Genomic DNA, 14,970 nt, shown 5'->3' with positions numbered 1-14,970 from the left:
CCTCTTTCATTGGGTTTGGTTTTGGAGAGTCACCAGCACTTTGTGATTATATCATACGTTATTTTATCGTTCTACTAACCAAATACCAAAATATATCTTGTATTTGCCAAACTCTTTTGTAGGTAGGGCATGATCCATTGATTCATCAAGTCCATATTAGGGGTTGAGACCCTCGTGAACAAAGAGCACAACCATGAATTGATGCAAGAATGGTTATGAACATCATATATAAGTCTCAATGATCTCTACATGTTATATTGATCAAGTTTTCTTCAATAGTTTGAGGGTGATTTTCTTGGAACCCTAGTTTGATTAGGTATCCTGAGTAACTTCTCCATCAAGCTAATTCACCAATTGATCAAATTTCTCAAGGGACAATTCAAAATTCATCATCTTATGCATTTATGATCTACCATAAGCCAAGAAAGTCAAGAGAATTGGAGGTTAGCAAGTTTGTTGGTGGTGATTGGCCAGATGAATCATCTGATCAAAACTGGGTCTCCCTACCACCCTATCTCCTACAATTTTCACAATGGAAAAATTCCAGATCAAACTTACTCTAATTGACATTCTAAACACTTTCATTGAGACATAGAGAGTGTTTGCTTGAAAATCATTTTCTATGTTGAAACATTATAGTCCTTTTGTCTAAACCCTAAGTTGAAAGTCACTTTCCAAGGCCATAACTTGCTCAATTTTAGAGAGATGATAGATTTACAAGTTGCACAACAAATTCAATGTGTCTACTTCAACTTTGATGTTTGGAGTGAGAGCTATTCACTTTTTTGAGCATGTGATATGAGGCTACATTATAGGTCACTTTGACCTATACCATTGATCAAGTGATTTTTCCAAACTTCAAATGCATAACTCTATCATGCAACTTCATCATAAGCATTAGCATTGGGATCATACCTTGCACCCTCCTTACCCTCTTTCATTGGGTTTGTTTGGGAGAGATCACCAAGCACTTTGTGATTATATCTACTTGTATTTAACGTTTCTACTAACCAAAATACCAAAATATCTTTGTATTTGCCAACTCTTTTGTAGGTAGGGCATGATCTCATTGATTCATCAAGTCCATATCTAGGGTTTGAGACCCTCGTGAACAAGAGCACAACCATGAATTGATGCAAGAATGGTTATGAACATCATATAAGTCCCAATGATCTCTACATGTTATTGATCAAGTTTTCTTCAATAGTTTGAGGGTGATTTTCCTTGGAAACCCTAGTTTGATTAGGTATCCTGAGTAACTTCTCCATCAAGCTAATTCACCAATTGATCAAATTTCTCAAGGGACAATTCAAAATTCATCATCTTATGCATTTATGATCTACCATAAGCCAAGAAAGTCAAGAGAATTGGAGGTTAGCAAGTTTGTTGGTGGTGATTGGCCAGATGATGTCATCTGATCAAAACTTGGTCTCCCTACACCCTATCTCCTACAATTTTCACAATATGAAAATAATTCCAAGATCAAACTTACTCTAAGTGACATTCTAAACAACTTTCATGTTGAGACATAGAGATAGTTTTGCTTGGAAAATCATTTTCTATGTTGAAACATTATAGGTCATTTTGTCTAAACCCTAATTGAAAGTCAACTTTCCAAGGCCATAACTTGCTCAATTTTTATGAGATGATAGATTTACAAGTTGCACAATCAAATTCAATGTGTCTACTTCAACTTTGATTGTGGAGTGAGAGCTAATTCAACTTTTTTGAGCATGTGATATGAGGCGAATTATAGGTCACTTTTGACCTATACCATTGATCAAGTGATTTTCCAAACTTCAAAAATGCTAACTCTATCATGCAACTTCATCATAAGCATTAGCATTGGGATCATACCTTGGCACCCTCCTTACCCCTCGTTCATTGGGTTTTGTTGGGGGAGAGTCATCAAGCACTTTGTGATTATATCATACTTGTATTTTATCGTTTCTACTAACCAAATACCAAAAATATCTTGTATTTGCCAACTCTTTTGTAGGTAGGGCATGATCCATTGATTCATCAAGTCCATATCTAGGGTTTGAGACCCTCGTGAACAAAGAGCACAACCATGAATTGATGCAAGAATGGTATGAACATCATATATAAGTCCCAATGATCTCTACATGTTATATTGATCAAGTTTTCTTCAATAGTTTGAGGGTGATTTGCCTTGGAAACCCTAGTTTGATTGGGTATCCTGAGTAACTTCTCCAACAATCTAATCCACCAATTGATCAAATTTCTCAAAGGACACTTCAAAATTCATCATCTTATGCATTTATGATCTACCATAAGCCAAGAAAGTCAAGAGAATTGGAGGTTAGCAAGTTGGTTGGTGGTGATTGGCCAGATGAATTCATCTGATCAAAACTGGGTCTCCCTACACCCTATCTCCTACAATTTTCACCATATGAAATTAATTCCAAGAGCAAACTTACTCTAAATGACATACTAAACAACTTTCATGTTGAGACATAGAGATAGTTTTGCTTGGAAAATCATTTTCTATGTTGAAACATTATAGGTCATTTTGTCTAAACCCTAATTTTAGAGTCAACTTTCCAAGGCCATAACTTGCTCAAGTTTTTATTAGATGATAGATTTATAAGTTGCACAATCAAATTCAAGTGTCTACTTCAACTTTGATGTTTAGAGTGAGAGCTAATTCAACTTTTTTGAGCATGTGACATGAGGCTACATTATAGGTCACTTTTGACCTATACCATTGATCAAGTGATTTTTCCAAACTTCAAAAGTGTATAACTCTATCATGCAACTTCATCATAAGCATTAGCATTGGGATCATACCTTGGCACCCTCCTTACCCCTCTTTCATTGGTGTTTTTTTGGGAGAGATCACCAAGCACTTTGTGATTATATCATACTGTGTATTTATCGTTTCTACTAACCAAAATACCAAAAATATGTCTTTGTATTTGCCTAACTCTTTTGTTGGTAGGGCATGATCTCATTGATTCATCAAGTCCATATCTAGGGTTTGAGACCCTTGTGAACAAAGAGCACAACCATGAATTGATGCAAGAATGGTTATGAACATCATATATAAGTCCCAATGATCTCCACATGTTATATTGATCAAGTTTTCTTCAATAGTTTGAGGGTGATTTGCCTTTGAAACCCTAGTTTGATTGGGTTTTCTGAGTAACTTCTCCAACAAGCTAATTCACCAATTGATCAAATTTCTCAAGGGGCACTTCAAAATTAATCATCTTATGCATTTATGATCTACCATAAGCCAAGAAAGTCAAGAGAATTGGAGGTTAGCAAGTTTGTTGGTGGTGATTGGCCAGATGAATTCATCTGATCAAAACATGGTCTCCCTACACCCTATCTCCTACAATTTTCACAATATGAAAATAATTCCAAGATCAAACTTATTCTAAGTGACATTCTAAACAACTTTCATGTTGAGACATAGAGATAGTTTTGCTTGGAAAATCATTTTCTATGTTGAAACATTATAGGTCATTTTGTCTAAACCCTAATTTGAAAGTCAACTTTCCAAGGCCATAACTGCTCAATTTTATGAGATGATAGATTTACAAGTTGCACAATCAATTCAATGTGTCTACTTCAACTTTGATGTTTGGAGTGAGAGCTAATCAACTTTTTTGAGCATGTGATATGAGGCTACATTATAGGTCACTTTTGACCTATACCATTGATCAAGTGATTTTTCCAACTTCAAAAATGCATAACTCTATCATGCAACTTCATCATAAGCATTAGCAGGGGATCATACCTGGCACCCTCCTTACCCCTCTTTCATTGGGTTTGTTTGGGAGAGATCACCAAGCACTTTGTGATTATATCATACTTGTATTTTATCGTTTCTACTAACCAAAATACCAAAAATATATCTTTGTATTTGCCAAACTCTTTTGTAGGTAGGGCATGATCTCATTGATTCATCAAGTCCATATCTAGGGTTTGAGACCCTCGTGAACAAAGAGCACAACCATGAATTGATGCAAGAATGGTTATGAACATCATATATAAGTCTCAATGATCTCTACATGTTATATTGATCAAGTTTTCTTCAATAGTTTGAGGGTGATTTTCCTTGGAAACCCTAGTTTGATTAGGTATCCAGAGTAACTTCTCCATCAAGCTAATTCACCAATTGATCAAATTTCTCAAGGGACAATTCAAAATTCATCATCTTATGCATTTATGATCTACCATAAGCCAAGAAAGTCAAGAGAATTGGAGGTTAGCAAGTTTGTTGGTGGTGATTGGCCAGATGAATTCATCTGATCAAAACTTGGTCTCCCTACACCCTATCTCCTACAATTTTCACAATATGAAAATAATTCCAAGATCAAACTTACTCTAAGTGACATTCTAAACAACTTTCATGTTGAGACATAGAGATAGTTTTGCTTGGAAAATCATTTTCTATGTTGAAACATTATAGGTCATTTTGTCTAAACCCTAATTTGAAAGTCAACTTTCCAAGGCCATAACTTGCTCAATTTTTATGAGATGATAGATTTACAAGTTGCACAATCAAATTCAATGTGTCTACTTCAACTTTGATGTTTGGAGTGAGAGCTAATTCAACTTTTTTGAGCATGTGAATTGAGGCTACATTATAGGTCACTTTTGACCTATACCATTGATCAAGTGATTTTTCCAAACTTCAAAAGTGCATAACTCTATCATGCAACTTCATCATAAGCATTAGCATTGGGATCATACCTTGGCACCCTCCTTACCCTCTTTCATTGGGTTTGTTTTGGGAGAGATCACCAAGCACTTTGTGATTATATCATACTTGTATTTTATCGTTTCTACTAACCAAAATACCAAAAATATGTCTTTGTATTTGCCTAACTCTTTTGTTGGTAGGGCATGATCTCATTGATTCATCAAGTCCATATCTAGGGTTTGAGACCCTCGTGAACAAAGAGCACAACCATGAATTGATGCAAGAATGGTTATGAACATCATATCAGTCCCAATGATCTCTACATGTTCATGTTGATCAAGTTTCTTCAATAGTTTGAGGGTGATTTGCCTTTGAAACCCTAGTTTGATTGGATTTTCTGAGTAACTTCTCCAACAAGCTAATTCACCAATTGATCAAATTTCTCAAGGGGCACTTAAAATTAATCATCTTATGCATTTATGATCTACCATAAGCCAAGAAAGTCAAGAGAATTGGAGGTTAGCAAGTTTGTTGGTGGTGATTGGCCAGATGAATTCATCTGATCAAAACATGGTCTCCCTACACCCTATCTCCTACAATTTTTCACAATATGGAATAATTCCAAGATCAAACTTACTCTAAGTGACATTCTAAACAACTTTCATGTTGAGACATAGAGATAGTTTTGCTTGGAAAATCATTTTCTATGTTGAAACATTTAGGTCATTTGTCTAAACCCTAATTTGAAAGTCACTTTCCAAGGCCATAACTTGCTCAATTTTATGAGATGATAGATTTACAAGTTGCACAATCAAATTCAATGTGTCTACTTCAACTTTGATGTTTGGAGTGAGAGCTAATTCAACTTTTTTGAGCATGTGATATGAGCTACATTATAGGTCACTTTTGACCTATACCATTGATCAAGTGATTTTTCCAAACTTCAAAAATGCATAACTCTATCATGCAACTTCATCATAAGCATTAGCATTGGGATCATACCTTGGCACCCTCCTTACCCCTCTTTCATTGGGTTTGTTTTGGGAGAGATCACCAAGCACTTTGTGATTATATCATACTTGTATTTTATCGTTTCTACTAACCAAAATACCAAAAATATGTCTTTGTATTTGCCAAACTCTTTTGTAGGTAGGGCATGATCTCATTGATTCATCAAGTCCATATCTAGGGTTTGAGACCCTCGTGAACAAAGAGCACAACCATGAATTGATGCAAGAATGGTTATGAACATCATATATAAGTCCCAATGATCTCTACATGTTATATTGATCAAGTTTTCTTCAATAGTTTGAGGGTGATTTGCCTTGGAAACCCTAGTTTGATTGGGTATCCTGAGTAACTTCTCCAACAATCTAATTCACCAATTGATCAAATTTCTCAAGGGACACTTCAAAATTCATCATCTTATGCATTTATGATCTACCATAAGCCAAGAAAGTCAAGAGAATTGGAGGTTAGCAAGTTTGTTGGTGGTGATTGGCCAGATGAATTCATCTGATCAAAACTTGGTCTCCCTACACCCTATCTCCTACAATTTTCACAATATGAAAATAATTCCAAGATCAAACTTACTCTAAGTGACATTCTAAACAACTTTCATGTTGAGACATAGAGATAGTTTTGCTTGGAAAATCATTTTCTATGTTGAAACATTATAGGTCATTTTGTCTAAACCCTAATTTGAAAGTCAACTTTCCAAGGCCATAACTTGCTCAATTTTTATGAGATGATAGATTTACAAGTTGCACAATCAAATTCAATGTGTCTACCTCAACTTTGACGTTTGGAGTGAGAGCTAATTCAACTTTTTTGAGCATGTGATATGAGGCTACATTATAGGTCACTTTTGACCTATACCATTGATCAAGTGATTTTTCCAAACTTCAAAAGTGCATAACTCTATCATGCAACTTCATCATAAGCATTAGCATTGGGATCATACCTTGGCACCCTCCTTACCCCTCTTTCATTGGGTTTGTTTTGGGAGAGATCACCAAGCACTTTGTGATTATATCATACTTGTATTTTATCGTTTCTACTAACCAAAATACCAAAAATATGTCTTTGTATTTGCCTAACTCTTTTGTTGGTAGGGCATTATCTCATTGATTCATCAAGTCCATATCTAGGGTTTGAGACCCTCGTGAACAAAGAGCACAACCATGAATTGATGCAAGAATGGTTATGAACATCATATATCAGTCCCAATGATCTCTACATGTTATATTGATCAAGTTTTCTTCAATAGTTTGAGGGTGATTTGCCTTGGAAACCCTAGTTTGATTGGATTTTCTGAGTAACTTCTCCAACAAGCTAATTCACCAATTGATCAAATTTCTCAAGGGGCACTTAAAATTAATCATCTTATGCATTTATGATCTACCATAAGCCAAGAAAGTCAAGAGAATTGGAGGTTAGCAAGTTTGTTGGTGGTGATTGGCCAGATGAATTCATCTGATCAAAACATGGTCTCCCTACACCCTATCTCCTACAATTTTCACAATATGAAAATAATTCCAAGATCAAACTTACTCTAAGTGACATTCTAAACAACTTTCATGTTGAGACGTAGAGATAGTTTTGCTTGGAAAATCATTTTCTATGTTGAAACATTATAGGTCATTTTGTCTAAACCCTAATTTGAAAGTCAACTTTCCAAGGCCATAACTTGCTCAATTTTTATGAGATGATAGATTTACAAGTTGCACAATCAAATTCAATGTGTCTACTTCAACTTTGATGTTTGGAGTGAGAGCTAATTCAACTTTTTTGAGCATGTGATATGAGGCTACATTATAGGTCACTTTTGACCTATACCATTGATCAAGTGATTTTTCCAAACTTCAAAAATGCATAACTCTATCATGCAACTTCATCATAAGCATTAGCATTGGGATCATACCTTGGCACCCTCCTTACCCCTCTTTCATTGGGTTTGTTTTGGGAGAGATCATCAAGCACTTTGTGATTATATCATACTTGTATTTTATCGTTTCTACTAACCAAAATACCAAAAATATATCTTTGTATTTGCCAAACTCTTTTGTAGGTAAGGCATGATCTCATTGATTCATCAAGTCCATATCTAGGGTTTGAGACCCTCGTGAACAAAGAGCACAACGATGAATTGATGCAAGAATGGTTATGAACATCATATATAAGTCCCAATGATCTCTACATGTTATATTGATCAAGTTTTCTTCAATAGTTTGAGGGTGATTTGCCTTGGAAACCCTAGTTTGATTGGGTATCCTGAGTAACTTCTCCAACAATCTAATCCACCAATTGATCAAATTTCTCAAAGGACACTTCAAAATTCATCATCTTATGCATTTATGATCTACCATAAGCCAAGAAAGTCAAGAGAATTGGAGGTTAGCAAGTTGGTTGGTGGTGATTGGCCAGATGAATTCATCTGATCAAAACTGGGTCTCCCTACACCCTATCTCCTACAATTTTCACCATATGAATATAATTCCAAGAGCAAACTTACTCTAAATGACATACTAAACAACTTTCATGTTGAGACATAGAGATAGTTTTGCTTGGAAAATCATTTTCTATGTTGAAACATTATAGGTCATTTTGTCTAAACCCTAATTTTAGAGTCAACTTTCCAAGGCCATAACTTGCTCAAGTTTTTATTAGATGATAGATTTATAAGTTGCACAATCAAATTCAATGTGTCTACTTCAACATTGATGTTTAGAGTGAGAGCTAATTCAACTTTTTTGAGCATGTGATATGAGGCTACATTATAGGTCACTTTTGACCTATACCATTGATCAAGTGATTTTTCCAAACTTCAAAAGTGCATAACTCTATCATGCAACTTCATCATAAGCATTAGCATTGGGATCATACCTTGGCACCCTCCTTACCCCTCTTTCATTGGGTTTGTTTTGGGAGAGATCACCAAGCACTTTGTGATTATATCATACTTGTATTTTATCGTTTCTACTAACCAAAATACCAAAAATATGTCTTTGTATTTGCCTAACTTTTTTGTTGGTAGGGCATGATCTCATTGATTCATCAAGTCCATATCTAGGGTTTGAGACCCTCGTGAACAAAGAGCACAACCATGAATTGATGCAAGAAAGGTTATGAACATCATATATCAGTCCCAATGATCTCTACATGTTATATTGATCAAGTTTTCTTCAATAGTTTGAGGGTGATTTGCCTTTGAAACCCTAGTTTGATTGGATTTTCTGAGTAACTTCTCCAACAAGCTAATTCACCAATTGATCAAATTTCTCAAGGGGCACATAAAATTAATCATCTTATGCATTTATGATCTACCATAAGCCAAGAAAGTCAAGAGAATTGGAGGTTAGCAAGTTTGTTCGTGGTGATTGGCCAGATGAATTCATCTGATCAAAACATGGTCTCCTTACACCCTATCTCCTACAATTTTCACAATATGAAATTAATTCCAAGATCAAACTTACTCTAAGTGACATTCTAAACAACTTTCATGTTGAGACATAGAGATAGTTTTGCTTGGAAAATCATTTTCTATGTTGAAACATTATAGGTCATTTTGTCTAAACCCTAATTTGAAAGTCAACTTTCATAGGCCATAACTTGCTCAATTTTTATGAGATGATAGATTTACAAGTTGCACAATCAAATTCAATGTGTCTACTTCAACTTTGATGTTTGGAGTGAGAGCTAATTCAACTTTTTTGAGCATGTGATATGAGGCTACATTATAGGTCACTTTTGACCTATACCATTGATCAAGTGATTTTTCCAAACTTCAACAAGGCATAACTCTATCATGCAACTTCATCATAAGCATTAGCATTGGGATCATACCTTGGCACCCTCCTTACCCCTCTTTCATTGGGTTTGTTTTGGGAGAGATCACCAAGCACTTTGTGATTATATCATACTTGTATTTTATCGTTTCTACTAACCAAAATACCAAAAATATGTTTTTGTATTTGCCAAACTCTTTTGTAGGTAGGGCATGATCTCATTGATTCATCAAGTCCATATCTAGGGTTTCAGACCCTCGTGAACAAAGAGCACAACCATGAATAGATGCAAGAATGGTTATGAACATCATATATAAGTCCCAATGATCTCTACATGTTATATTGATCAAGTTTTCTTCAATAGTTTGAGGGTGATTTGCCTTGGAAACCCTAGTTTGATTGGGTATCCTGAGTAACTTATCCAACAATCTAATTCACCAATTGATCAAATTTCTCAAGGGACACTTCAAAATTCATCATCTTATGCATTTATGATCTACCATAAGCCAAGAAAGTAAGGAGAATTGGAGGTTAGCAAGTTGGTGAAGGTGAGAAAAACAAGAAAGGGGGGGTTTGAATTGTTTGGAAAAATAAGCTTTTTCAAAATGAAAACCACACAATGATTTTATACTGGTTCGCTTATAACACAAAGCTACTCCTGTCCACCCGGCCAAGGTGATTTCGCCTTCAACAAGGACTTAATCCACTAATCTTGAAAGATTACAAACAACGTCTAAGAGAAAAATCTCTTAGTCCTCTGAAGTATACAGACTACACAGAGTCACTTGAGGAAATCAACAAACAAATAGATGAAAGATTTATGTAATCTAGAATGCTTCTAAGAAAGAAAATATTACAGTATTAAGAACAAGAGTTTTCACGTTATAAGCAAAAGCTTCGTGAAGATCTTAGAGAACAAGAGTGTTTTTCTTGAGTGTTGATGTTTTTGTATAATTTTGGCTTGTTGGCTTGCTTATACTTGTGTGTCCTGAATGTTGATTTGCAGTCCTTTATATATAGAAGTGAGGTAGTAGATGAAACTGGTGGATATTAAAATGAATTTACGCCATCACTTAAATAGCTTCTGCATGATAACTTTCTCTCCTTGAAATGACTACTTACCACAAGTAGTATCTTCTTTATTGAAATTGGAGATTAACGTCTCTTTCTTAATTAGGAAAACCATTTGCAAGTCTTTACTTGACTTTAACGTTACTCTTTCATGATTAGCAATTCCATGATCAGAGTCTTCAAGTATCTGAGAATCTTGAAATCTTGCTTCTGATGTAGATCTCTTTTGAGTTCTGATGGATTTCTTCAGATAGCGCTGAGAGTTTCTGGAGTTAGACAACCGTTGTTCAGAGTCAGAACTTCTAGAGCGTATTCGTATTCAGATGCTTCTGATGTATTGCTCAGAGTTAGACTTTATTGAACGTGTTTCCACTTCAGATGCTTCTGATCATTTGATAATTTGTATCTGATCTGGTTCTGTATCTGATGACATCATCAGATTTCTTCCTTCTTTCTTTAGAACCCTGCACACTTAGAAACTTTTCGTTAGGGTGCCATTTTTGGTTTCATCCTTTGTTATCATCAAAATCAAGGAATCTGTTGTAGAACAATTTTTGTTCTTACAATCTCCCCCTTTTTGATGATGACAAAACAAACTTAATTAGCAGATGAAACATGAATAATATCAGATCAGATAGACAGAAGCTCCCCCTGAGTTAGTGCTAGGGAGTTCAGAAGTTCTTACCAGAGCTTCTAAGTAAAGAGGTTTCTGAAACTTTCTGCAATTTCTTAAGTCCAAGTTAGATAATTTTATTTTTTAAGACAAATATGTTGCAGAATGCTTAAGGTATTAGACAATATTTTCATCAGAGCTATTAATGACTTCTCCCCCTTTTTGTCAGAATCAAAAAGACATAGTAAAAAATAAACAAGTAAAGAGAAAAACTTGTATTCAGATAAAAGCATAAAGGCAACAAGAAAACATCAGATTCAGATGAAAAGCAAAAAGAAACAAAAACAAAAGTCAAGCAAAATAAATCCTAAGTGCCTAAGGGTTCGGAGGCGGAGGCATTCTCTGAAGCAACATTGCAAGCATGTTCTGGATGTTGTCGTTGACAGTATCTTGCTTGTCCATTCTGGCCCGGAGTTCATTCTGATATTGCTTAAGTTCTTTCAGAGTCTGAAGAACCATAGGGATCACAGAAGAGGACTCCCCCAGAGTCAGAGCCTGCTGAGCTTCAGCTTCAGCAGCGGCTTGTGCTTCTGCATCCGCCAGAGCCTTAGCTTCAGCTTCCTTTTCCCTTAGGATTTCAGCTTGACGAGCTTTTTCCTCTTCTTCCAGTCTTCTTGCTTCTTCTTCAGCTTCCTTTGCCAATCTCTCTTCCTCTAGCCTTCTAGCTTCAGCTTCTCTGGCTAATCTCTCTTGGAGTCTTGCCTCAGCATCTCTGATGTAGCCATTTATGACTTGTTCAGAGATACTCTTCAGCCTAAAAGCCTCAGAGGTCATCCAGCCAATGACTCTGTTCCAGTGTGTCCTTACAGATTCAGGATCATCACTGACTTCAGAGTTAGTGGTCAGAGACTTGACCTTTTGTACTGAAGCCCCTGCTACCAGCATGATGGATTCCTCAAGGGTAGGTGTAGCACCTCAAATTTGCACCTATCATTGTACCTACCATCTCATATTAGGTCATAGCATATCATGATCCATTGCATAACATTTGCATTGTCTTCAGTTGCCTCAAGAGCAAGTAAGCAAAGGATTAGGTCAAACTGATCAGGAGATCAGTCCACCAATCAAGCAAAGCTGTTTCTCAAGGAGTAAAGGTCCTAGGGTTTGCCCATCAAGTTCTCATGCCTTGGGGGTCTTTTGGAAGTGTTCAAGTCAAGGGTTGAAGGCTCAGATGTCATCAGTCAATGCACAGACAGGCAGAAAACCCTAGACAGTCGACAGTCAGTCAAAGCAGTGGATGGTGGCCATTCTTGTGGAATTTGGGCACCATGATCAATCATCAAGAGTTCATATGTCTTGGGACATCATTTGAAGTCAAAATCTCAAGGAACTAGGGTTTGGAATTCATCAGAAGTGCACAGTCAAGTCCAAAACCCTAGAAAAGTCAAAGTTGGTCAACTGTGATTGATTTTATGGTTTTGATGGATGGAAATGGTTTGAAGGAGCTTATTCATGTCCTAATAGGCCTCATGTGTCATGGCAATCAACATCATTAAAGAATTTGAAGCCAATCAGAAAATTTCCAGAAATAGAAAGTGGACCTGTAATTACAACTGCCAAAAATAGAAACTTCTTGATCCTCAACTTGCATCATGATACAAGCTCCAAATGAATTTTTGCCCAACATGAAAGTTGAAGATCTTGTTCTCCCATTTTCAAAAAGTCCAAGAACATCAAAATCCCATGTGTGGTTGTCAAGATATGATCAATTCATTTTCACAATTTTTTGAACTTCAAAGAGGCATATCTCTCAAACCATAAGGCCAAATTTGGTGGGGTTTTTTCCTACAAACCACATTTTTTATCCTCTTTCCAAAAATATAAATTTCATGACCTAAAACCTTACCATTCAAAATGGCATTTTTTGACCTTTTTCATTAAAAATCAAAGTTTGACCCAAGGTTGACTTTTTGATTTGTGGACTTTTTGCACAATTGGCCAATTGGGATTCACTCTATACCATATTTGTGACATGTTCCAAGCTTAATTCCATGTTCATTTCATCATCATGCTATCATTTTGGCCAAAAGTTGAAATTGGCATTTTTTGCAAATAGCTCCATTAAGTGAAGGCATGGTTAGCATTTCATGTGCAGTCCTTAAACAGCATTTGTTAAGGTCAATTGCAGCCTGTTTCCAAGGCCCAAACGTGCAGCAACACACCTCTCTTTTCACTTATGTGCATTCTAGCATTTTTGCATTTTGGTTTCATTAAAACAAATCATGGTTAGTAATTAAGGAGCAGACCACAAACAGCAAACATGTAAGTCATTTTCTGCTCATCTCAAGGCCCAGCTCGGGCAAATCATACCCCTCCATTTCACTTGTGCAAATTAGCAAAATATTGCATTTGATTCATCTTAGACAAAACCAAATTACCACCTGATTAAAGGATGATAAACAGAATATATAAGTTCATTTTCTGACCATTTGGAACCCTAGCCACCACTTGAAAACCACAGAAAAACTGCATTCTCTCTTCTCTTGCAAATTTGCATTCTTGCTCGAATTGGAAAATCAGCAGAGCACACAAGGAACTCTTGCTTCCTTCATCAATTGGACCATCTTTGGAAGCATTTCTCTCCATCAAAACTCAGCTGTATTGCAGCATATCAACTGTTTTCTTCGTGGACACAACAATGGCATTTGTAGATTTGAACGCTTACAAGCCTTTCTGAGCCAAGGTTCCTTAAGAATACATCACCATCAACCATCATTGGCATCTGTTTGGGCGTGTAACCTTCAAATAAGCACTGTTCCATTGATTTCTTTCAAACAAGTGAGTTTTTCGATTGTTTGGTTTTGTCAAATAATGCTATGCTTTAGGTAGGCCTTGCTTCACTGATTCTAAGGAACTATAATTTGTTTGAAATGATGAAATATTGCATGAGATATTTGGAAATAAAGTTCTGTGTTCAGTGGTAATGTTGCTCGATGCATGAGATTCAACATGTTCTAATGCATTTGGCTTATGAATTGGTGATGCTTATGCTTTGCTGAATCGATTTCTATGTTTAATGTGGATTTCTGGGCAATCCGATTTTGCTCATGTTTGAATGGTAGTAATGTTACTTTGCTGTTGGAACCTACATATTTGCCCAGATTTTGCTTTAGTTGTTGTTAGCTGTTGCTTGCATGAGTTTTATTGCCATGTTAGTTGTGGATTATTGTTTGAGAAATTCGTGTTTTGATGATTTAATGATGACTGATGATGAATGCATAGTGCTGTTGGTCAAAACCCTAATATTGCATAAAATTCCCAGAAAGTATGAAGCTCGATTGGCTGTTGTTGCTGTGTCCCTCGCATGTTACTGTTCCATTAGAAATGGACCAATCACGTTATTTCCTGAGCTTCCTTTAAGCGCTGCCGTTTTGTTAAATGAAGCGCATATTTACGCTTTTGCCACTGTTGACTAATTGTTTGACTTGCCATGCCTTGTATTTTGTTCATTTTGCTTCCAATATTCGTCTATCTTCCACAATTCATTTCTCTTTCAATTTTCATCCAAAAATTATGAGAATTTTTCCATAATGTTCATGATTGAGTCTAGTTTTTAATTATGATTTTTAATCATTTTTTCATTGACTGGATTTTAAATGGTGATTGTTTTACCAACATGTATGCATAAATGATATCTCTTACCATTTCAATTGTGAAATACTCATGTTACATCCAATGCCTTTGAAATTTTTTGTGATGAAACTAGACATGTTCACCTTCATTTTGGTATAAAGTTTGTGCATTTATCATTTGTGGATTGAGAG

Source organism: Lathyrus oleraceus, chromosome 7, assembly GCF_024323335.1.
Source record: "Lathyrus oleraceus cultivar Zhongwan6 chromosome 7, CAAS_Psat_ZW6_1.0, whole genome shotgun sequence".
NCBI classification, from domain to species: Eukaryota; Viridiplantae; Streptophyta; class Magnoliopsida; order Fabales; family Fabaceae; genus Lathyrus; species Lathyrus oleraceus.
This window is presented reverse-complemented; position numbering follows the sequence as displayed.